Here is a 23,679-nt window from a genome sequence, read left to right as displayed (position 1 = left end):
GATCACATAAGTTCTCCGAAGTTCAGCAACATTGGGCGTAGCCAGCACGTGAATGGGTAGTGACATGCTGTAGGCTACAAGAGTAGCGAAAAGGAACTGGCCACACTACTCAAAGTAATTTCCGGCTCAATGGCCTCTGCCCTGACCGAGTAGGTCGCCAAATTTCAGGTTTGGATAAAGCACTTGGATGCCGTATTGCACTGAAGCTTGGTGTATTCTCGGCAGCATTATATTTAATGATTAATATAAAAGGAATTTCGCTGGCTTGTAGGCCGCAGACTAATTGAGTTCCTAGCTTACTTACGGGTGGCGGATATAAAAATAAGTGATTTATAGAACGTTTGATATTTTATACCTAGGTAGTAGTATAATATTTTTTATAAAAGTGTTAATACAGTAGTACCGTGCTATACTTTTTAATATTACGTTTGTTTAAGGGGAATTTTCGAACAATTTGCGAGGTACAGTTACTTTTCCTGGATTTTAAATAATTGATTTGGGGGATAACATAATTGAAATGATCTTAATTAATGTTTGAATTGGCACTCGAAACTCATTTCTCTACTGTGTACGAGTCACAATATGAGACGCAAAAGCAATATTGCTTTGCGTATACGTACATTTCTTCGCAATTCAAACAAGTCTTACAACTTTTCTTCCCATGCTTCGGTAAATGAGTCTTGTTAACATTTTTCACATGTGAGACTAAACTAACGGTGATCCTATCTATATCAGTTCATAATTTTGTCTGTACACTTAAGTGTTACCTCAGCATCTCCAATAAGGTGTACAAAAGTCAAAAGGAGGTATTTCTATGTCTATTTGTTACATCACAGAAAAGTAGTTCAATTGAATTTCTCCAAACTTCGAATATACGTTAAGGAATAGGTGCATCGTGCGCTAGGCTGTTCATTATTTGGTTAGTGTGCAATGTCGTAGTAAAATAGGAACTGAAAAATGTCTCAATAAATATTAGCTTTGCTGGACAACTGTGCATAATGGTTTCCGAACTTTCGTGTTTCATACGTTTTTACCGCATGAGGAATACGTAATATAATTTTTTATGAACTTTCAAATATCTCCGAATAGTTTCGTCTAACAAATGTACATGATAATAATGATAAGAAATCCAATTTTCAATATTTAATTTGAGATACGTTTTTGCCCTGCGAGCAATAATAAATGGAGACATTTTGTTTTATCAACGGCAAGCATCGCTGATGTGAAAATATTGATCAGTTTTCATCGAACTAACTGGCAACGATGGTGGTGTTTTCAAGACTAGCAGGAATATTAATTAATTAATGTATTAATTTACTTAATGCACACTGCAAGGTTTCTTTACCCACACTTACACTGTGTTACTCGTGGTTCACACAATTGCATTATATTAATAACAATAATATACTAAACTATAACATATTCCAAACTAATAACACTAATACATATTTAAACATTAAATTGATGCTAATAATATATTATAATATACTAAACTGGTAATTTTAATAAATAAGCAATAATTAATTATATATTTTAGGTTGAATGTATACAAATTTTAAAAGTAATAAAAAAATCATAAAAAATAAAAATTACCGTCTATATAGGCGTACATTGTTACAGCAATGTGGAGGAATATACAGTAATTTACAAATTTGCAAAATGTTTTTATAATAATAATAATAATAATGCTATTTGCTTTACGTCCCACTAACTACTTTTACGGTCTTCGGAGACGCCGAGGTGCCGGAATTTAGTCCCACAGGAGTTCTTTTACGTGCCACTAAATCTAACGACACGGGGCTGTCGTATTTGAGCACCTTCAAATACCACCGGACTGAGCCAGGATCGAACCTGCCAAGTTGGGGTCAGAAGGCCAGCGCCTATTATGAAGGCTTTGAATGGTGAGCTGAAAACCAATGAGTCGTTTTTACGAACTGCACTGGTATAAAAGGTACGTTGTCTGTGAAAAGAATTTGCATGATCAGATGTTCCACTTTTGTTTTGAAAATTGCAAAACAGCGAGCTCATTAGCCCCTGTTGATCGGGAAAAATAATATTGAAATGAGAAGAAATGCTTGAAGAAACTGTTTGAACGAGGGTAAAAGAATCATAAAAGGGAAGGTTGAAAGCCTAGGCCTGGAATGCTCTAATATCGCCGAACCGGAAGGAAACAAACAAACAAGGAAACAAAAGGAAACTTATCTGCAGTTACATTATTCAGACTGACTGGTGCTTTTAGTTGAGGTGTGATCTTTCTCACCTCCGCTAGATGGCATTGCTGCTATGTTTACAACTACTAAACCGTCAGCGATGGGTACACAGCAGTTATTAACTCATAAATCATCCCTGAATTAAAACCAATCGTAAGTGTATTAGCGTTAAACTTGGTGAGAACCGTGCATGTACTTAACTTGTGCCACAGTCGTTTGTTAAGCTGCTAATCTCTTTCTAAATAGGCTGTGGAAAGGTCAGCTATTTTGAGCAACATAATTTGGTGGGAAGTTCGGAATATACTGTGCTGTACTGTACTGTGGTCTTAGTGCTTCAGACGAAAGGAGTGCCTTTGTTGTATCAAGAGCTCTGTTGGGTAGATTCATTATACGATATCTCCTTTATTCAAGACGGCTTGTGTATCGTTCTGAAAGCTGTGGGGCCATAGGTCGAAGACTGACTTCCTCTCCGTGTATAAGCAGTCAGATGATGGCATTTTGAACCGGAAGTTAGTCATGATAATGTAGTGAGGACTGTGAGAAGACACAGGCCATCACACACAGGCTCGTGTGGTCACACGTTAATAAGATAATGCCCAACAGGGCTGTAAAATGTCTGCTAGCAGCGTGTGATTGATGTGGTTGTTAAGATGTCACGTCTTAGGTTTTCACTTCCGTGTATTTCGTTAAGATTGACTACATTGTTAGGATTAAACTGTTTGAAATCCCTGCACGATACTGAATTATTTCTGCAGTGTATCATGAAAGTGAATAGAATATGTTATTAGGAAGGACGTGGGTTCGATTCCTTGTTAGAAAGTCGAAAAATCCTCTTTCTGAATAAATGCGTACCTCTGAGGTTTACTTAGCCGTCACCAAAGGAGAGTACTGGGTTAATACCTGGGAGCAAAAGTGATCATTGAGCTAACCACTTCATCCAAATTACCAGGAACCATCCGGCTCCATGGCTAAATGGTTAGCGTGCTGGCCTTTGGTTACAGGGGTCCCGAGTTCGATTCCCGGCAGGGTCGGGAATTTTAACCTTCATTGGTTAATTTTGCTGGCAAGGGGGCTGAGTGCATGTGTCGTCTTCATCATCATTTCATCCTCATCACGATGCGCAGGTCGCCTACGGGATTCAAATCAAAAGACCTGCACCTGGCGAGCCGAACTTGTCCTCGGTCACTCCTGGCACTAAAAGCCATGCGCCATTTCATTTTACCAGGAACCGATCCTCCTTCGCAGACACTATGTTCTTGATATCTTTTAAAACGCCTCATTGTGTTATTAGCTGCTAATGGAAAACCACACGAGGACGATGGAAAGTTAATCTTTGGGTGGTGCGAAAGCACTGCTGTAGCTCTATTGGAGACATGAGTTATTTAATAAATTGTTTATCGTCTGAGGCCATGAAAAAAATTCTTCTTCTTGACCTTTACCCAGTCCATTGCGGTCGGCATGTTGTGTGGACATGGCCTAGATTTTACGGCCAGATGCCCTACATGGCGCCAATCCTCTGCGGGGAATGTAATTAACTGTTGTGAGTTACTGTGGTGTGTTGTATGTAAATGAAGATGTGTATTGAAACGAACATAAACACCTCACCCCCGAGCTAGAGGACCTAACAGACGCGGTTAAAATCCTTGACCCGGCTAGGAATCTAACGTGGAGTCCTCAGAACTGAATGTCACTAAGCTGACCTTTCGGCCAAAAAGCTGGATTTATTACCATTCGGCCAAGGAGCCGGACTACTTCGTCTTCTTCTTCTTATTATTATTATTGTTATTATTATTATTATTATTATTATTATTATTATTATTATTATTGCTAGATCATACATGTCAGAAACAGGGACGGAGGGACAGTAGTTAGAATGAAGATTTGGTCCCTTTGGAAATAGGAATTTCTAATCCTTGCCTCAATATCGACTATAGTAGTGGTAATTTGTAACTACTCGACACAGTTCATTAAAATAGACGCCCAAGCGAGATGCGGTTTACTCTGTCATCTAATAGGTCTAGAGAAAAGTACTACGAGAAAGTCATTCTTTGTTGTGCCTTTTTATAGGAGAAATATAAAGAGGTCCAACTCTTCGAAGAATAAAGGAACCGGGAAAAAGAAAGGAAGGGATCATTGAAAGTTGTGAAAATAACAGATTACATAGCCCTCGAAATCTAAGACGGTTGAGGTTGAAAGACAATAAGAGTTGACAAAGGGAGGTCATACAGAAAGAGCAGCGTAAGAAGGAAGCACAAGAAGGAAGTGGAAGCAATACTATACTCAGCATAACTACACTATCACGTCTAGTATTAAGGGACACGAAAGCATAAATTGAAATATTCTGGAATTACGGTTGTAATTCTGAAGATTTAGATACAACCATCATTAGATTGAGGCTTTTGGCTTATAAACTATCTTTGTGACACTCTGATTTATTGATGCCATTCTGTCAAAATATTTATGTTGTGAATTCTCTTTAACTTACCTTCCCCTCCCGTCTCGCTATCTACTGGAGTGAGGTCTTTCTCTACCGGCTGAATACAACGGCGCTGTCCCGCCCACTCTTGTTGTTACTCTTAGCTCACAGTGCTTTGCTGCACGAAACCTTATTTAAATACAGATAGCCGCCAGCCTGTTTGCTCTTCGGGGCTGTCAAAGGTAAGTGACTCACCTACCGAGACTAATAACTCTTCTTTCTTTCTTTCTTTCTTTCTTTCTTTCTTTCTTTCTTTCTTTCCACTAGAGGCTCACATGCGACACGCATTTGTATCATTCATTGTCATCCGTGTCCCTTTGTGGATCAGTGGTAGAGTGTAGGCCTCCGGATCCCAAGATAGCGTGTTAAAATCCAGCAGGGATAGTCGGATTTTTGAAGGGAGGAAAAAAGTCCATGTCAGGGTATAAGAGTTCTCTAGTGACACATTTGGTGTTTACTCGACACAGTTCATTAAAATAGACGCCCAAGCGAGATGCGGTTTACTCTGTCATCTAATAGGTCTAGAGAAAAACGTAGCGTCGAAATTGACGAGCAGGCAGCTTGATAGCATAAAATTAAATTGCGTGCACACGGCAGCTAATTCCATATTATTATTATTATTATTATTATTATTATTATTATTATTATTATCCCACCACTTTCCCCATACCTGTGTGGTCGCGGGTGCAAACTGTGTCGCACATATAGATTTTGCCCTGTTTTATGGCCGCATGGCCTTCTTGACGCCAACCCTATGTGGAGGATTATCATTACTATTACTATTGCGTGTTTCTGTGTGGTTGGTAGTGTGGTGTGTTGTCTGAATTTGAATAGGAGAGTGCCGGGAATCGAACTCGGGGCCCTCTGAACCGAAGGTCTCAATGCTGGCCATTCAGCCAAAGTGTTAGACCTATTATTATTATTATTATTATTATTATTATTATTATTATTATTATTATTATTAATTTATTCGTTATGCCCGTTTACAGAACGCGTTGGAACGTGTTAGCTTGATGATGGTTTTCCTTTCTTATACTCCTCCCAAAATCTCTTCATTAACTCGCTATGCTGTTTCTTCCGTTCTTCCGTCCATTGTTTCCCTGTGGTTCTTTTAGCCTTTTCCGTGAACGTGTGCTTTGCAACCAGAGTTCCAAAAGCCTTGCGATCCCTGATGGTATCTTCTGTGATGTTAATTTCTTTTAAGTCCTGCTTTATTTCCTCTAACCAGAATTAGTAACATGTTCGCATAGGCGTACTGCAATCAGTAATTAAAATGTCAATGCTTCATCCACTATATTTGCAAGCTGAGTGTTATAATTATAAGACTTAAATAGTTAACAATGTGTTGTCGTACCAGGGAAATGCTGGGGCTGTACCTTAATGAAGGTCATGGACGTTTTTTTCCCACGCTTAGTCCTTTTCTATCCCATCGTCCTGTCTGTGTCGGTGCGACGTAAAAGCAACTTGTATCTCCCGCTTTTGGATGTAGCCTTGTTTTACGGCATGCTGCTGTCGCTATGTGGAAGGATATATTAAACTATAATTGTATGTTTCAGGGATAATTGATAGTGCGGTGTGTTACATGTAAACAAAGAGGTGTGTATTAAGACAAAAGAATTAACTAGACGCGGATAAATTCCTCTGTCCGGCCGGTATTTGAACCCGGGGCTCTATGAATAGAAGGCTACTATGCTGACTATTGAGTTAAAGAAACGGATGCTATATTGATTATACTGAAGCACGTTGAATGCTTTGTACGAGTAGGTTGCATATTTTTGCATTTTTGTGGATGCAAATGAACTCATCTCTAGTTTTTCCTTGTGTTCCGCTTCCGAGTTCTCGACACAGAATTGATCGATTCGTTCATAGATCGCGCCTTCATGAATTGCGCCTAAATCCGTGACAGCCGTTATTCAGATTAATCATCGGTCGCATTAATTTCACTGCTGGGTTCGAAGCCCGCTATCTGTCCTCTATATGGCAGTGATATATTTTACGCAGCAGTCATAATATGAAGCGCGCTGTCGTGGACCATTGTTCTGGACAGGAATTGACGGACTACAGCACAAAAGCTTCACTCTCCCTGCAAGTCTGAGCTTTGCGCATCAAATCCTGTGACGATGCTCCCTACCCGTTCTGCCCCCTTCAGCCCCTGTATTTCGTTAATCGATTAGAGCATTAGTTCAGAGTTCACAGTTCGCGAGAAGAATCTGGGAGCTTTAAACTAAATTTTGAACGATACAGCATGACTGAATAACAATGCATAACGCTCAACCTACTGAGAGAACAATTCGTCATAATAAGCAGTGGTGAACTGGTAAGATGAAACTGGTGTGGGATAGCACGACCATCAGGTTCTCACTCAAATAGTGACGAAGTCTCGTGTCTGAACCTAGAACACTTTTGCTGAGACATCACAAACGATGATAATGGGAAAATTATTTCCCAAGACAATTTTTTGAGATTTTCTTTTCGAACTAATATATTACCTAACTATGGAACACCAAAATTTTATGGTGAAGAATTAATAGTTCAAATGTGTAAAATATAATGAACGTGTACCACGTGTAGTCGGAAACTACGTCAATGTGATATATGAGTGTTAGATACTGATACATAATTTGAAAAAAAAATATCTCTCGCTATTGTCATTAAATTTTATCGCTGAATGCTGGTCTAAAATCAGTTTAATTGATGATGTACCATGCATGGAGTAAGACTCTCCTGGATTAAACCATTGCTATATCCAAGGACTCCTCTTTAGCCAGCTTACGCCTTGTACTTAAAAACGAAATATTATTTCATAGTATTTTATTGATGTGTGTATTCTGTGCACCGTATGCGAATACCGGCACATCTTGATCTGCAACAAGAGGACACAATTTGGATCACTCGTATGTTCCTTGTAAAAATTAACTATTCAAATATACCACGTTCATGTGTGTAGATCTACCTGTACATAAGAAACTTTTGTGAGTTAAAATTTTCAGCATTTAAGCGTCTTGGAATATCCTAAGAGGAGTTAGTGTAACGTAAAACTATTATTATTATTATTATTATTATTATTATTATTATTATTATTATTATTATTATTATTATTATTATTATTATTATTATTATTATTATTATTATTATTATTATTATTATTATCTTGTCCCATTTGTCCTATATCTGTCAACCATTCCAAAGCTCCAAATCCAGTCTACATTATTCCTTGTAGGAGTTCCGATCACATTTATTAAAATGCCACATGCCTCTGTCCAGGGTTAGTAGAACGTTGATATTATGAGAAAGGCGACATGATAATACGACACGACTAGATATTAAAAGACTCTTTTTCTAAACGTACTGCGTTTAAATTAAAAGAAAAACTGTGAAATTAAATTAAAATTTCTCGAGAGAAAATAGCTCATTAACCCGCGAGACAAAAAAGGAGAGGAGAGGATAATAAAATGTGGCACCGGGAATGAAGACTGATGCCTGCAGAGCACGTAATATCCGTCAGCGCTCGGCCACCATGAGGTCATTAAAATACACTGTGATCATGACCAACGCTCTTCTAACTAGCCTCAAAGATACTGTAAAGCGGAGCAATCTCGCGTTTAAATTATTAAAGGAAGGCGATGATAAATTACATTTCCTTTGTTAATGATACATAATCTGAGATTTTATAAATGGATATTTCTGGGTTGAGTGGCTAAAGATGTAGAGAATCGAATTTCGAAGCCCAAGTCGGTGGATTCGATCACGGCTCAGTCCGGTGGTATTTGAGGATGCTCATATGCGTCGGTCATTTGAAAAACCACACGAGTCCCTCTTTTTATGAAAATGAGTAACTGGTACTGTTGCAATTAGTGGGGGGTCGTTGCATCATTTCCAGTCAAAACAATACGAGTACGATAATTACTAAGCATTCTCTAGAACAGGGATGAAAAACCTTTTCGATCTAGCGTGTCAGTTAAAGTATTGTGTATTACCTTTTACTACCTAGTGTGCCATCGGTTATTTTACTTTAAAATGATAATGCAATCCCCTCATTTGACTTCGTTTAGGTATTAATTGTGACATACTTCCTTATTGCTTAATGCTGAAATATGCTATGTCGCTAGATTTTCTACCTGTTTATTACATGTTAAAAACATTCAAATATGTTAGTATGTTGTGTGGCGAGCCACAGAAGTCATGTTTGTGTGTCGCCTAGTGGCTCGCGTGTCATAGTTTCGCCATCCCTGCTCTAGAATCTTAAAATATTGCGTTCCTTTCAAAACATCAGCCCCGTTTTCATGTGGCTCTGTGGCTGGACGCCATGGTGCACCCATGGTCCATTGGCTTAGAGGCACCTTTATTGAATATGGGAAAGGCAATCAATATATCACCACTGTCTACAGAAAAGGCATACTCTCCAGCGGAACCCGTTCATGGAAATGAGGATGCGGGACATGAGGAAGATTATTCAGCATATCCAATATCAATACGTTGATTTTTATAACAAATTATTGAAGTGGCTGGGTCATTTTTAAGCCTTGGAGATAGAACGATAGATGATTAAGAGCAAGACCAATCTGAAGTTATAAACGATATTTTGTGGTTTGTACAGATTTATTGCCTACTTTGTAGAAAAAATGCAATTTATGTCCCTTGGTAATTCTAAGGGATACACCGATCAACACCAATGGCGGGGACCAGCAACTGACCCCGCGCCTTTTATGTACAGAGTGTAACTTTCAGCAGAGATGATGGAGGTCGGCAAATAGATCAATTTGAGGTTAGGAACCGTATTCTGGAAACGATCGAGTCAAAAGTTGACCAAAATTCTACTCATTTAAATCCGTTTACCTGCAAAAGTTTCACAAAGTGCTCCATTTACAAGAAATGTTCGAAATGGCGTCCCCCTGCGTCAATGCCGGCAGGGCATCGTCGCATAAAGTTCTGTCGTACCCGTTCAAACATCCCCGGTGTCATTTGAACAGCGTTACAGGCAACGAGAATTCTTGTTAAGATATCATCTTCAGTCTCAATAATAATAATAATACTAATAATAATAATAATAATAATATTTTCTTTACGTCCCACTAACTACTTTTACGGTTTTCGCAGACCCAAAGGTGCTGGAATTTAGTCCCGTAAGAGTTACTTTACGTTCCAGTAAATGTACCGACACGACGCTGACGTATTTGAGCACCTTCAAATATCACCGGACTGAATCATGATCGAACCTGCCAAGCTGGGATCAGAAGACCAGCGCCTCAAGCGTCTGAGCCACTCAGTCCGGTTTCTTCAGTCTCATACACAAGGCTTTCACATGGCCCCACAAGAAGAAATCGAGTGGGGTGAGATCAGGTGAAAGAAATTCCGACACCCCGGCGTCTGTTAAGAACGACGAACGTTAAACAACTTGGATTATTAATAACTTTTGACTGGAACGTTTTCGGTCTACGGTTCAATATCTCAAACTGATCCATTCGGCGTTCTCCAACTTTCCTGAAAGTTTCTAACATCATCAGGGATACACCCAGCATATTTCCTTTGGTAAGCTATACAAATATTAGTTTATTTTTAACAGTCACGCTCTGGGAATTCAGGGTATAACAGATGCTTCTTATGCACAAAACTTCAATAATATCCAAAAACTAGGAACACTGATAACAATGAGTCTAGGAATAAAATAAAACATTTCAGTACCTTCGTCTGTATTATCTGATTCACTTGAACATCATATTCAGCTTCACTGCATGAATTGCTACTAAATTTCAGTCCGACTTTTCGAGTCCCTCGTCAGTTTCTTCTACAGACAGTCTCGGCCGTTCGTACATTTTTGAACATTCCTTGAAAATAGACCGCCTTCTTTCAGCACTATTGAGACCTAATGACTGACTAACTCACTGTCCCAGCTACACATTTAAATACAGCAACAGCAATAACGCAACTGAGAACTGTCACCTTATGCTATCACTTTTGTCAATCCATAGAATATTCCTGTCCCAGCTACACATCCAAATCCAACGGTAGAAATGACGCAACAATGAATTGTCTCCTGAGACTCTCGTTTTCGCCAAGCTGCGGAATATTCGTCATAGACAAAAGTGTCACAATTTCTTAAAACTTATGAACCAATCCCCTGAGAGTTAGGACCAGGAACTGACACTGGGCTCAGTGACAGATGCCCCACACCACTTTTGGTACGCGGCTGTTTAAACGTGACACATTGGACTGAAAATTAATACTATGAAAGAATTTATGTAAGTCTGCTACGATATTTTGAATTTAATTTGTGATTGGTATGGGTCATTTTGAATCTGAAATAAAAGTTATTACGTAAATTGATTGAGAAATAAACTTATTTCGCACTGCAACAGACAGTATACTACATCTTGTAATAACATACTAGAGTTATTTTGGGTAATATTCAAAACAACACGAGTCCAAGAATAAAAAATAAACAACAAGATATGAAATAGAGATAATCAGGATACAGTGCCATATGCCAATACCATATTTGTTTATTTCTCCCATGTAAAAGTTTCATAGACCTAAGATAATATTCATTAACTATTGATAGTTTTATTTTATTCTCTAAACTTATTTTCTGTGACCCATATGGCTTTTACAAATGACCGATTCAGATACTCCACTTTCGTGTCTGTAGATTTACCAGCATGCAAAAAGACTCCTGTGAGTCAAAATTTCCGGCATTTCAGAATCTCCGAATACCCTAAAAGTAGATAGTGGAACGTAAATCCAATGACATTATTAAACTTGCATTACTCTGTATGTATAACATTTTGCCCACAGGCAGGTCTTTACAGACTCTGTACATATCTCTGTACTCCGCTGGTTTCTTCATCACCACGCATTTTCCTTCCTCGTTTACAACGTCTGCCATCTTTTAGCCTTTTTGTTCTCTTTTCATAGTCACCCCCTTTTGTTTCAAATTTAAAATAGCCTATACCACTCACAAATTAAATTCAATATATCATGGCCGACTTCAACTATTTCAGGCTAATATGAAGATGTTACCGAAGATATTTTAAAATCTGTCTCTTGACCCAGATGCCGAGAAAAATTTAGCTTACACCGAAGTTTCAACGTCATTTATTGGCCTTATTTATGCCTGTATGGAAGCCGCTGAAGTATGAATGGTGCTCAGTAACGACATTCTGGGCAGAATTAGTGCGTTTGGATGTTAGAAATATGCTACTCATAGAGCCTTTCATCCTGCAATAGCACATTCTGGCCCAATGAGGAAAGCAATAGCAAACTACCTCACTTTTTATTATTATCTTCAATGCCTCATAATGGCCCTGCGAAAGGTTTTTGAGGTTTCTCTATAACCGAGTTATCTTTGGAGGTTCTATACGAGGTGACAAACATAATTGGCAGCCATATGAATTTTAGGGAGCAATGAAGGACATATATCGATAGATATCTTAATGCAGAAACAGGTTCCACGAAGGACATTCCAAGGATCATTAATTAACAAGAAAGTGTAATGCGAGGACTTCCAGAAAGCAGATTTCAAGGTAGGTAAATGCCACGTATTGTTATTATGAAGGTAAGTTAAACTGTATCTCTAGGTAAGGGCTGTCAACAGTTACTTATTTAAGTTGCCAGTCTCTAGCAGGAGACTGCCAAGTGTCTCAAATTAAGTGTATATTTTGAACACGTATTTCTCTATCCTTACACTAGTGATCGAAATCGCGTGCCATTGAATGCTTATCTTGTAGAAACCACACAGGTATGACCTCCATGTTCGACACCGACCTGGAGCAGTATTGATTCTAGCGATTTGCTCCCGAAGCTTGGCTTATTGCTCAGACCGTGCCCGAGCCTTGATCCCCTCCTCTATTCTCCTCACAACAGCGCAAGTAGCTCGTATTTTCTCTCTCTTGAGAGCCTACACTAGGATCTGTTGTTTCTGTGCCATTTCTCATCTGTGATATTCTTTGCGGGTAGCATCCTTTATCGGCATGTAGATGCTCCTCAGCAGCAGACGAAAAATTCACGGATATCACTCTTACTGATGAAAATGTTGAATTTTCTTCAGCTGAAGGTATCTGATGGAAATTTGAATGTCAGTGACACGTGCTTTAAGGGAAAGGTAAATGAAATGGCGCATGGCTTTTAGTGCCGGGAGTGTCCGAGGACAAGTTCGGCTCGCCATGTACATGTCTTTTGTTGACTCCCGTACGCGACCTGCGCGACGTGTCCCCATGCCAGCGAAATTAACCAATTATGGTTAAAATTCTCGACCCTGCCGGGAATCGAACCCGGTACCCCTGTGACCAAAGGCCAGCACGCTGACCATTTATCCATGGAGCCGGACAAGGGAAAGGTAACCGAGCTCGATAGCTGCAGTCGCTTAAGTGCGGCCAGTATCCGTTGTTCGGGAAAGAGTGGGTTCGAACCCCACTGTCGACAGCCCTGAAGGTGGTTTTCCGTAGTTCCCATTTTAACACCAGGCAAATGCTACGGCTGTACTTTAATTAAGACCACGGCCGCTTCCTTCCTACCCCTATCCCATCGTCGCCCTAAGACCTATCTGTGTCGGTGCGACGTAAAGTGACTTGTGAAAAAGGGAAAGGTACAATAGGAATGATGCAAAATTAGTCAATACAATGGAAAGATGATGTAGCAGGTGAATTAATTGATACCAACATTACAGGAGAATAACACCTGATAAAGAATGCTGCCAAACTCAAGACACGGAATAACATCCTTACTCTTACAGTTCCAGCTCTACTACCCACCGCTGTTCGGCCATTGGTTGCTGAATACTGTGCCACAGTTTGGATGAACATTCCTTATACCAAGAGAAAGGCTTAACAGCATCATACATATGATTTCGGGAACAATCAGGTCTATTTCAAATCAGTGGCTTTAGTTACTAAGTCAATTTCCTCCGCTACATTCACGGAGATGCAGCGCTGATGAAGAAATAATAATAATAATAATAATAATAATAATAATAATAATAATAATAATCTACCTATTCGTGCAGAAACCGATCTCCTGCATATTGATAGACTTCGATCGAGACATCCGTCTATTTATATGGCAGAGATTCTTGTAACTACCAGTGCCGATCTCTGCGGGTAGTAGTCGCATGTACTTAAACAGTTTACATCTCCAGATTGTTCTGAAATGCTGTTCGTCACAAAAAGGGTGCCTGGATTTTCCCATATTCGTGAGATTTGGATCGAATTTAAATCAGATTTGGACAAATGGACAAGAAGGTCATCATTTTCTGACTGCGATGTTGGGAAGCAAATATTGATGTATATCAGTCAAGACTGCTCCTGCGTTTCTACAGGGGAAACAAGGAAGATCTACACCTAGGCACACCATAGTCAATAATTCGTATTTTAATATGAAGTTACAATCTATATAAATAAATTTGTAGAGGGTCCGCTGTCTGTAATTTCGTTTGTATTGCTGATTTTTATAATATTTATCCGTTTTAGGTAAATTCAAGAACGTATCGGTGGTTTTTGGTTTTCGTGTCGGTCTGTTCCACCATCACGGCAAAACGGCTGGACAGATCTCGACCAAACGTCATATTTAGAGTATACTAATCCCGTGGAAGGTTTCGATATGTATATGATTTTCCATTTTTGAATAGACCGGGGTGGCGGGCTTATGGAGAAAACCAGAACAGTTTTACGCCATTTTTTCTTCTACTTTTGATTTTCTGTAAAATCCGTGGACTGTATGTGAAACGTCCCTTCATTATAAACAATTTTTAATATGTTCATAATTTTTCTTACTCTTCAAGTGACGGAGAAACTTACTATTTTCTGCGGGTATCATGTTCTGCATTGAGTGACCGACAGACCGTCAACGAAACTACAGGTTACCACGGCAACGTGTGTGACTGCTTGGCAGCAGGGAAATAACGTATTGCCAATTTCGTCACCATTCCTGTAAACGTGTAGCTGTTCCTTGTGTAGAAAGCAAGAGCGACGTCAATCGGCTATTCCGTGGGATATTGGAGGAATATCATTGGAGGTTATAACCGCCCTTGAATAGCTTAAGTAATAATACCATAAGTCATCTTATCTGTTTACCTAAGAACACTTGCCCCCAAATTTCTTCTCTGTTACCGGTTTCTTATATCCGTAACTCATTCATCATAATTTATTGAGGGACATTTGATTTTCCATTACATTCAATTGATATTTATATATTTGTCCTAACCGGCTGTCCTAAGTTATAATCCTATTTTCTGTTAATTTCATCTTCCTTAACTGTATTAATTCCTTCCTTAATTACTCCTTATGTATGCGAGTGCTAATCCCGTAACCTGGATATTCTTTTCTTTGAGGAAAAATTCCAAGCTATTCAAATGTATAATTTTGGCCCCGGAAAATGTCGAAATATGGATGCATTTTAATGACTGTGCTGACCTTCGTTTTGGGATAATTGGTGGCTAAACGGTAAGTCGTAATACAAAACAGATAGCACAATCGCCATTCTATTTGGAGAGATCCACAACTTTGGACCTATGACTTATTGTCGTGTCTCGATTTTTAATATGTTAGATAGCGCTGTATTTCTCGATTATAATCAAATCCTTCGAAGTAGGTCGTGACTTGCATTTTAAAAGGGATCTGTCTTTATAATGAAAACTCTCCATCTCTGTTGTGAGTGGTATTGCCATGTGAGTCTGCCGTTATAGTAAAAACTCCCGAACTTGATTGTGATTGGCAGTAGGAAATGTGGCCTGCCATTATCCTCAAATTTTCCCGATTGTCTACCTTACATCAGAAACAACGTATGGCGTCCTCACTGTTTTGTATCTAGGATAGCGCTAGGAGGCATACAATTTAATATAACCTTACTCACTGCCTTTACAGTAATTTAGAGAGAAATCCGTATACAATATAGAATACCGAAGTAGGGGCACATTTGCTAGTTATTTGTATGTATATAAAACATGGCACATTAGCCCGAAGGGCCTTGGCCTACCAAGCGATCGTTACTCAGCCCGAAGAACTGAAGATTACGTGGTGTCGTAGGGTGACACGACGAGTACTCTCGGCCGTTATTCTTGGCTTTCTAGACCGGTGCCGCTATCCCACCGTCAGATAGCTCCTCAATTGTAATCTCGTGGGCTAAGTGGACCTCGAACCTGCATCCAGGTAAAAATCCCCGACTTGTCCAGGAATCAAACCGGAGGCACACTACGCCTACAACACATGAATATGCCATATGGAAATCAAATGCTTAAGTACGTAGGTGGATCAAAAGGTTAGTAGCACTAACGGGCCGCAGCAGCGCGCTGTGTGTCGGAACGTGGACACAGCGGAGAAAGGGACAGACACTGCCCACACGTCTGTTAGGCAGGTCGCTGTGGTGTCTCGTCTAGTATTGTGGGAATAGCGGCCAAATGCAATGGCGCGTCAACTGGACGTTCACTCCAAATATGAGGTGCGTGCGACAATCCGATTCCTATAGGCCAAAAGGAAGAATTGCACGGACATTCATCGTGAAATTAGTGCTGCGTATGGGGAGCGGGCCATTTTCCGGAAAGGTATCGTAAGGTGGTGTCAGCAATTCGAAGCCGGACGCACGGATATCACGGACAACCATGGCGAAGACAGGCCCGCAACGTCCAGGACCCGTGCAAATGTCAGCAGTGTGAATGCGATCATTAGACAGAACCGGCGCTTTAAACTGAGAGAAATCGCGACGCAGCTGAACATGCCGTATGTCAGTGTGTTCGCCATTTTTCACGAGGACCTTGGATATCGTAAGCTGTGTCAAAGATGGGTCCCACGTCTTCTTACCGATAATAATAATAATAATCATTATTATTATTATTATTATTCTTACCGACGAGTACAAGGGACAACGTTTCCAATCCTCCCTGGCATTTTTGCAACGCTATGCCGCAGATGGCAACGGGTTTCTGCGGCGAATCTTCACAGGCGACGAAACGTGGGTCCACCACTTCACCCCCGAAGCGAAGTGAACATCAATGGAATGGGTGCACCCCTCATCACCACAACGAAAGAAGGCCAAGGTTCAACCTTCAGCCGGTAAGATTATGGCGACAGTGTTCCTTGACATGGAGGGTTTGCTGCACGAGGAATTCATGCCGAAAGGAACTATCAACGCGGCGTCGTATTGGCAAATAGGGTTGGGCACTATGTCCCTGTTTCGGCACAATTTACCGGTGCACAGTTATGTTCCGCTGTTCCAGAACACCGAGTGTCAATTGTTCCGAAACTTTCTCAAGCGTGCCGGAGACACTGACTCGCTGTCCCATCAGAAGCGCCACTATGCACTGCCTTTCGCCTACTAGCTGAACTGTGCAACGGGCGCACGGGACGCGGGACTGTAACTGCGCAGTGTACAGAGAACTTCGAGAGGCAACATTACATGCTCCGCGCCAGTGGGAACTGGGAATGTGCCTGTACGGAACGTGCTGTGTGGTGTGTGCCTGTGTGTAGTTATGGCCATGGTCCAGCATAATGCTGCAGGGAACGTGAACGAACAGTCGGAACACTGAAATTCGCGCCCACTAATCACGTTTAAAGGCTGCTTTTAGGTTACGATTTTTCCGGTCGATATAAAATACACATAACACGGTTACAGTGGCAGTGCAGGTGTTTAAAAGTAACCAATTCAAGAATATTTTCACCAGTTGAATGTATTGGCCTGTATTGTGAGTAATTAGTGAGTAATTAATATCTCGAAAATTTCCCTCAACACTTTCTCGGGGATTGACGTTAAACATTAATTTGGACTTTAAGGAAACTTTTAAGTCCAAGAAAAATATGGGTCGTCGCTTTGGAATTAAAAATGTAACTGGATGAATACATTGTTGTACTTTCGTGCTGTTAGGCTGGGCGCACATTGAGAAGCAGTTGGCCGCAGAGCAGGGAAGAGCAGAGCGACCGTGGCCTTAATTAAGGTACAGCCCCCCCCCCAGCATTAGCCTGGTGTGAAAATGGGAAACCACGGAAAACTATCTTCACGGTTGCCGACAGTGGGGTTCGAACCCCTATCTCCCAAATGCAAGCTCATAGCAAGGGGATCCTAACCGCACGACCAACTTCCATGGTAAATTCATTAATAGGATCACAGTGGGGGAGAGGGAAAAATATGTATTTACAAATGTACTGCTAGATTTTCATCTAGTTGTCACAAGACACAAGATACTAAAATCAATCAACATTGACAATCTGTTGTGAACGCGTTTGCATTTATATTTGACAAGACATGATAAATGATTTTCCGTATTTATCTCTTCACATAAATGTGATGATGGATGACGGCGACGGAGTCGGCGATGATGCTTTCCATAATCAGCATTAGATCTTTGTCTTAAATTCTATATGTTGCGAGAACTTGGGTCACGGATTGTTTCAGATATATGAGGATTACATTATTTTGTTTGCTGTTTGTTTAACGTCGCACTAACATATCGAAGGTTTTCGGCGACGGAAGGGTGGAAGATTGGGAAGGTAGCGGGCGTGGCCTTAATTAAGGTACAGCCCCAGCATTTGCCTAGTGTGAAAATGGGAAATTACGGAAAGCCATCTTCTGGGCTGCCGACAGTGGGGTTCGAACCCACTATCTCCTGAATACAAGGTCACAGATGCGCGACCCTAACCGCACGGCCACTTGCTCGGTGGATTACATTTTAGGCCTTTCTCTAAACTACCTTGTTACGCAGCGTGAATAAAATGATTTATAGCCTAGACTGTAGTGCCTTATTCCCCGAATTTACATACCGATTTTCATGTATGTTCGTGAGAAAATGGCTGAACAGAATTTAATATACATACATACATAAATACATACAAATATACGCACATACTGCATTGCAGTCCACATGATTCACATAGTACCTACAAAACATGGTGAGACTGAATGGTTGTGGAAATTTTCTCCTCCATTTCTTAACTAACTGCGTGACACGTGCGCAGGGAACTGTGTTTCGAAGACTACCCGTGGTAGGCGGAAGTAGGTGCAGAACCGGTCTGTCCTGCCCTGTCTGTCAACTTGCGATGGTGCAATGATTTGTGTGGATTACAAAAATCTGCTCTGCGCTGCACTGCTTTAGCTGCTTCGCCTGCGTCCCAACATCCATTTACTTTCTACAATATCTCGAAAATTTCCCTCAACACCTTCTCGGGGATTGACGTTAAAAATTAATTTGGACTTTAAGGACACTTTTAAGCCCAAGAAAAATATGGGTCGTCGCTTTGGAATTAAAAATATAACTGGATGATAACATTGATGTACTTTCGTGCTGTTATGCTCTCTGCACTTCGAATTCCTTCCCTCTCAACTTCCATTTACTTTCTTCAATATCTCGAAAATTTCCCTCAACACTTTCTCGGGGATTGATGTTAAAAATTAATTTGGACTTTAAGGAAACTATTAAGCCCAAGAAAAATATGGGTGATCGCTTTGGAATTAAAGATATAACTGGATGAAAAAATGTTGACACTCCAACACAGGGCGGCACACAGCCGGTATCGACAGGCAGACACAGACAAGGCCAACTAATCTATCTAGTGCGACCTTGGCACAGCACGTTCGGTTCAGGCACATTCCAGCTGAAGCGGAGCATGTCCTGTTGCCTCTCGAAGTTCTCTCGAGGACGCAGTTACAGTCCTGTGTCAGGTGTCTCGGCACTCTGTTCCGAAACACTCCGCCTCATGCTCCTAATATTGCGGAACAAGTGAATGTTCCGGTCTGCCCAACCCTATTGTCAAACGTTGCACCGGTTGTGTAAAGCGATTAAAGAGAAGCGCCGGTATGATTTTGTTGCAGCGTTTTAAGTGGCAGGTCTGGCAACATCCACCCTACAGTCCTGACCTAGCGCCATGTGACTTTCATCTGTTCGGCAAGCTCAAAACGGAGCTCGGTGGTCGACGTTTCCAGACCGATGAGGAGGTGAAAGCCGCTGTCTCCGAGTGGTTGTAGAACGCTGGAGGAAATTTCTATGCATCCGGCATCGACAAGTTGGTTGTGCGTTCGCAGAAATGTTTGGAATCTCTTGGAAACTATGTGGAAAAGTAACTTTACAGTGTATGTCGTTATACTCGTGTTGCTGTTGTATAGGTCGTGTAATAAATGGCCATAACTGGAAAGTGCAACTTATTTTCTGATCTGACCTCGTATTATAGAAAGTAAATTATTTCTGCATAATAGTCACTGGTCTTCGCAACATAGCCTTGCAGTTAAACAGTACTTTATATAATATATATATCTTCACGATTTACACCTTATATTTATAATGTCTGAGGCTTACATTTCTCATTGTGTTGAAATAAATGTAGACTTTCACCCGAGCACATGTGTAAGTGTTCGTCATTGTATACCTAGCGTGAACTTAGTGTAATTGCAGGGAATTGTTATGACTGCTACAAATCTAAACGTAATATAATTATCTATGTTAACCGGTTGCTTAATATGCTGGGCTCAAATTAAAAACCTTACTAAATAGAAATAATTCTAAATCAAAACCATAATCAAATTCACCGTGACATATACTATTCCAGGACTTTCTGTAAAGACATTAAACGTACAATGAGCACAATAACGGGCTTGATAGAGATAGTCATGTAGATTGTTAGTCGTCAGTGCAACCAACTTCATAAGATACGGAGTCTGTTTTACAATGAAATGTAGGCTACTGATTACTAAAGCCCGGATTTTTATGCAGTAACAGGTTAGATTTCAAACTAAATTGGTTAGTAGGAAGTGTCGGCTACCCGCTCTTCCATATTGTAGCAAGAGTTACATATATTAAATGGGTTCTGATGGGCCGTACCCTCATTTTTATGCAAACCCCGTAGCATAATCGTTGTGAAGGTAGACTATACTTGCTACTCGCTTCAGTAAGTTTGCATTCTAACCTATTAATGCATAAAAATCCGGGCTCTAGTTATTGCACTCAATTTCACATTCAGGGATGGGATTACACTGAACTGAAGTACACTTGTCTGCCAACTTCAAATTGTATTCCTACAACCATTTCATTAGCTACAATTAATATTGAATGAGCATGCCTTAATGCAAACCCGTAATGGGTGCGGCCCCGCGGTGTAAGGGGCAACGCGTGCGCCTGCCACCCGGCTGCCCCGGGCTCGATTCCCGGCCGGGTCAAAGTTTTTAATGATTAATTGTAATGATTAATATCCCTAGCCTGGGGACTGGGTGTTTGTGACGTCCTTACTCTTCCTTTCCTCACACACAACATTCCACACTACCGCCACTCCAATTACACGCAGGTCCATACAGTATGGTGCCAGTAGGGGAAACATATCCACGTGAACAGACGCTCCGAACAAATATCATTTTAAAAACACGTAATGGCAGAGATAAGCAAGCTGCCAACTGCATATTGTTCGGGCACGACGACTGCTGCCCAGCCAAAGAGCCGGTGGACATTTGAGTACCACACGGCCCATGTGATGTCATCCTAAGCCCATTGTTGGTTTTCTCGACTGAGTCCTCTCCTTCTCGTACCAGCCAGCTCCTCATTTCGTCTCACGAGGTAGAATGGACCCCGTTTCAGCTCTCGGTCCAGAGTTTGTCATTGGACTGGCAGGAAATCGAACCCAGAGTCTCCGGATAAGAGGCAGGCGCGCAAAGTCAATGCCATGGATCTGGCCCAATAACAATCACATTTTTGTTTAGCGTCCCTTCAATGGGTATAGATTTGACGATACTGATGATGATGGTGATGATAGTCTTACGTACCACTAAACTACTTTTACTATTTCTAGAGGCACTGAAGCACTAGCATTTTGTTCCTCGGGAGATATTTTTCGTGCTTCTAAATCTACCGACACGAGGTCGGTGTATTTCACCATCTTCAAATACACTGAAGTGAGCCAGGATAGATAGTGGAATTGGGCTAAGAAGGCCATTGTTTCTACCGTCTGAGCCACTCAGTCCGGCATTAAATTTTTACGAGACGCCGTCTTGAACTTGCTAGAAGCCAGCGACATGAAATTGTTTCATTTAAATTAATTACAATTTGCTTTACGTCGCGCCGATAAAGGTAGGACTTATGGTAACGATGGGACAGGAAAGGTCTAGGAATGGGAAGGAACTGGCCGTGGCCTTAATTAAGGTACAGCCCTATCATTTGCCTGGTGTGAAAATGAGAAACCACTTAAAACCATCTTCAGGTCTGCTGGAAGTGGGGTTCGAACGCACTATCTCCCGAGTGCAAGCTCAGAGCTACGGGCTCCTAACCGCACGGCCAACTCTCTCGGTAAAATTAGTTAATTTTTTTTTTTTTTTGCTAGGGGCTTTACGTCGCACCGACACAGATAGGTCTTATGGCGACGATGGGATAGGAAAGGGCTAGGAGTTGGAAGGAAGCGGCCGTGGCCTTCATTAAGGTACAGCCCCAGCATTTGCCTGGTGTGAAAATGGGAAACCACGGAAAACCATCTTCAGGGCTGCCGATAGTGGGATTCGAACCTACTATCTCCTGGATGCAAGCTCACAGCCGCGCGCCTCTACGCGCACGGCCAACTCGCCCGGTAATTTATTTTAAATACCCTCAAATACCACCAACCTCAGCTAGGATCGAATCCACCATCTTGGGAACAAAAGGACCACAACTGACCAATAGTGCTGTTAATATCGACATCAACATTCCACTGCTATTGCAAGTTCTTAAGTTAAAATATTTCTCGTGTGACACTGGACGTGTTCACGCAGATCAGGCAGGTATTACCCATGCACCTGTCTTATTACTCCTCCCTTCATATGTAATCTCTAGAATACTACGGCGATTAACAGGGGATACGCACAAGCACACATGTAGCACTCACCGCTTTATACTAATATATTCCAGAGCTCACTCCGCCTGTTGAGGAGAAGCATTGTACATAATAAAATGAAAAGTACGGACTAACTTTCCGCTCTTGATTGCAAAATAAATGCAAGTACCAGTAGATGGATTGACGAACACTGTGCACAGAGATTTCATAAACTGCGACGCACACATCCGAAAGGATGTCATGGGATGAGACAGTGATGTGCCCTCTCATGCATGTGGTATTTCAGAAATTTTAATCTGTATGTGATTGCTTTATATAATTATTATGCTTCACTACGCGCACAATGGTTACATTCAGAAATCTGTAGATAAGAGGAGGGACCAACTAGGAAAATGAAGAGGGTCTAAGATCCAATGTCATAAATAATAATTTCCGGCACCATGGTTAAATGGTTAGCGTGCTGGCCTTTGGTCACAGGGGTACCGGGTTCGATTCCCTGCAGGGTAGGTAATTTTAACCATAAGCGGTTAATTCCGCTGGTGCGGGGGTTGGGTGTACAGTATGTGCCTCCATCATCATTTCATCCCCCATCACGACGCGCGGGTCGCCTAAGGGCGTCAAATCAAAAGACCTGCATCTGGAGAGATGAACTTGTCCCCGGATACTCCCGGCACTAAAAGCCATACACAATTTCGTTTTTCATAAATAACAGTAAAAATTATTATTATTATTATTATTATTATTATTATTAATAATAATAATAATAATAATAATAATAATGTTACTGATTTTACGTCTCACTAACTACTTACACGGTTTTCTGAGATGCCGAGGTGCCGCAATTTTGTCTCGAGGGAGTTGTTTTATGTGCCGATATGGGGCTGACAATACTTCAGCACCTTCAAATATCACCGGAGTGAGACAGGATCGAACTTGCCAACTTGGACTCAGAAAGCAAGCGCCCTAGCCGTCTGAGCCATTCAGCACAGGTTTTAATATACATGAAAGAAGTAAAAGAGAACTGGTTAGTAGAATTAACAAAGCAAATATAGCTTTCAGCATGAAAGTTAAGTCTAACATAAATTTGAAGCTAAGGAAGCAACTGGTCAAGACATAATGTGTGGAGCGTGTTTGTGTACGGAAGGGATACCTGGACATTAGGCGTGGCAGACAGAAGTCGTCGAAGAATTCGAGTTATGGTGTTAAAGAAGAATGTTGAAGGTACTGTAGCTGG

This window comes from Anabrus simplex, chromosome 1 (genome assembly GCF_040414725.1).
Source record: "Anabrus simplex isolate iqAnaSimp1 chromosome 1, ASM4041472v1, whole genome shotgun sequence".
Taxonomy (NCBI): domain Eukaryota; kingdom Metazoa; phylum Arthropoda; class Insecta; order Orthoptera; family Tettigoniidae; genus Anabrus; species Anabrus simplex.
The sequence above is the reverse complement of the archived record's forward strand: the minus strand, read 5'-3'. Positions refer to the sequence as shown.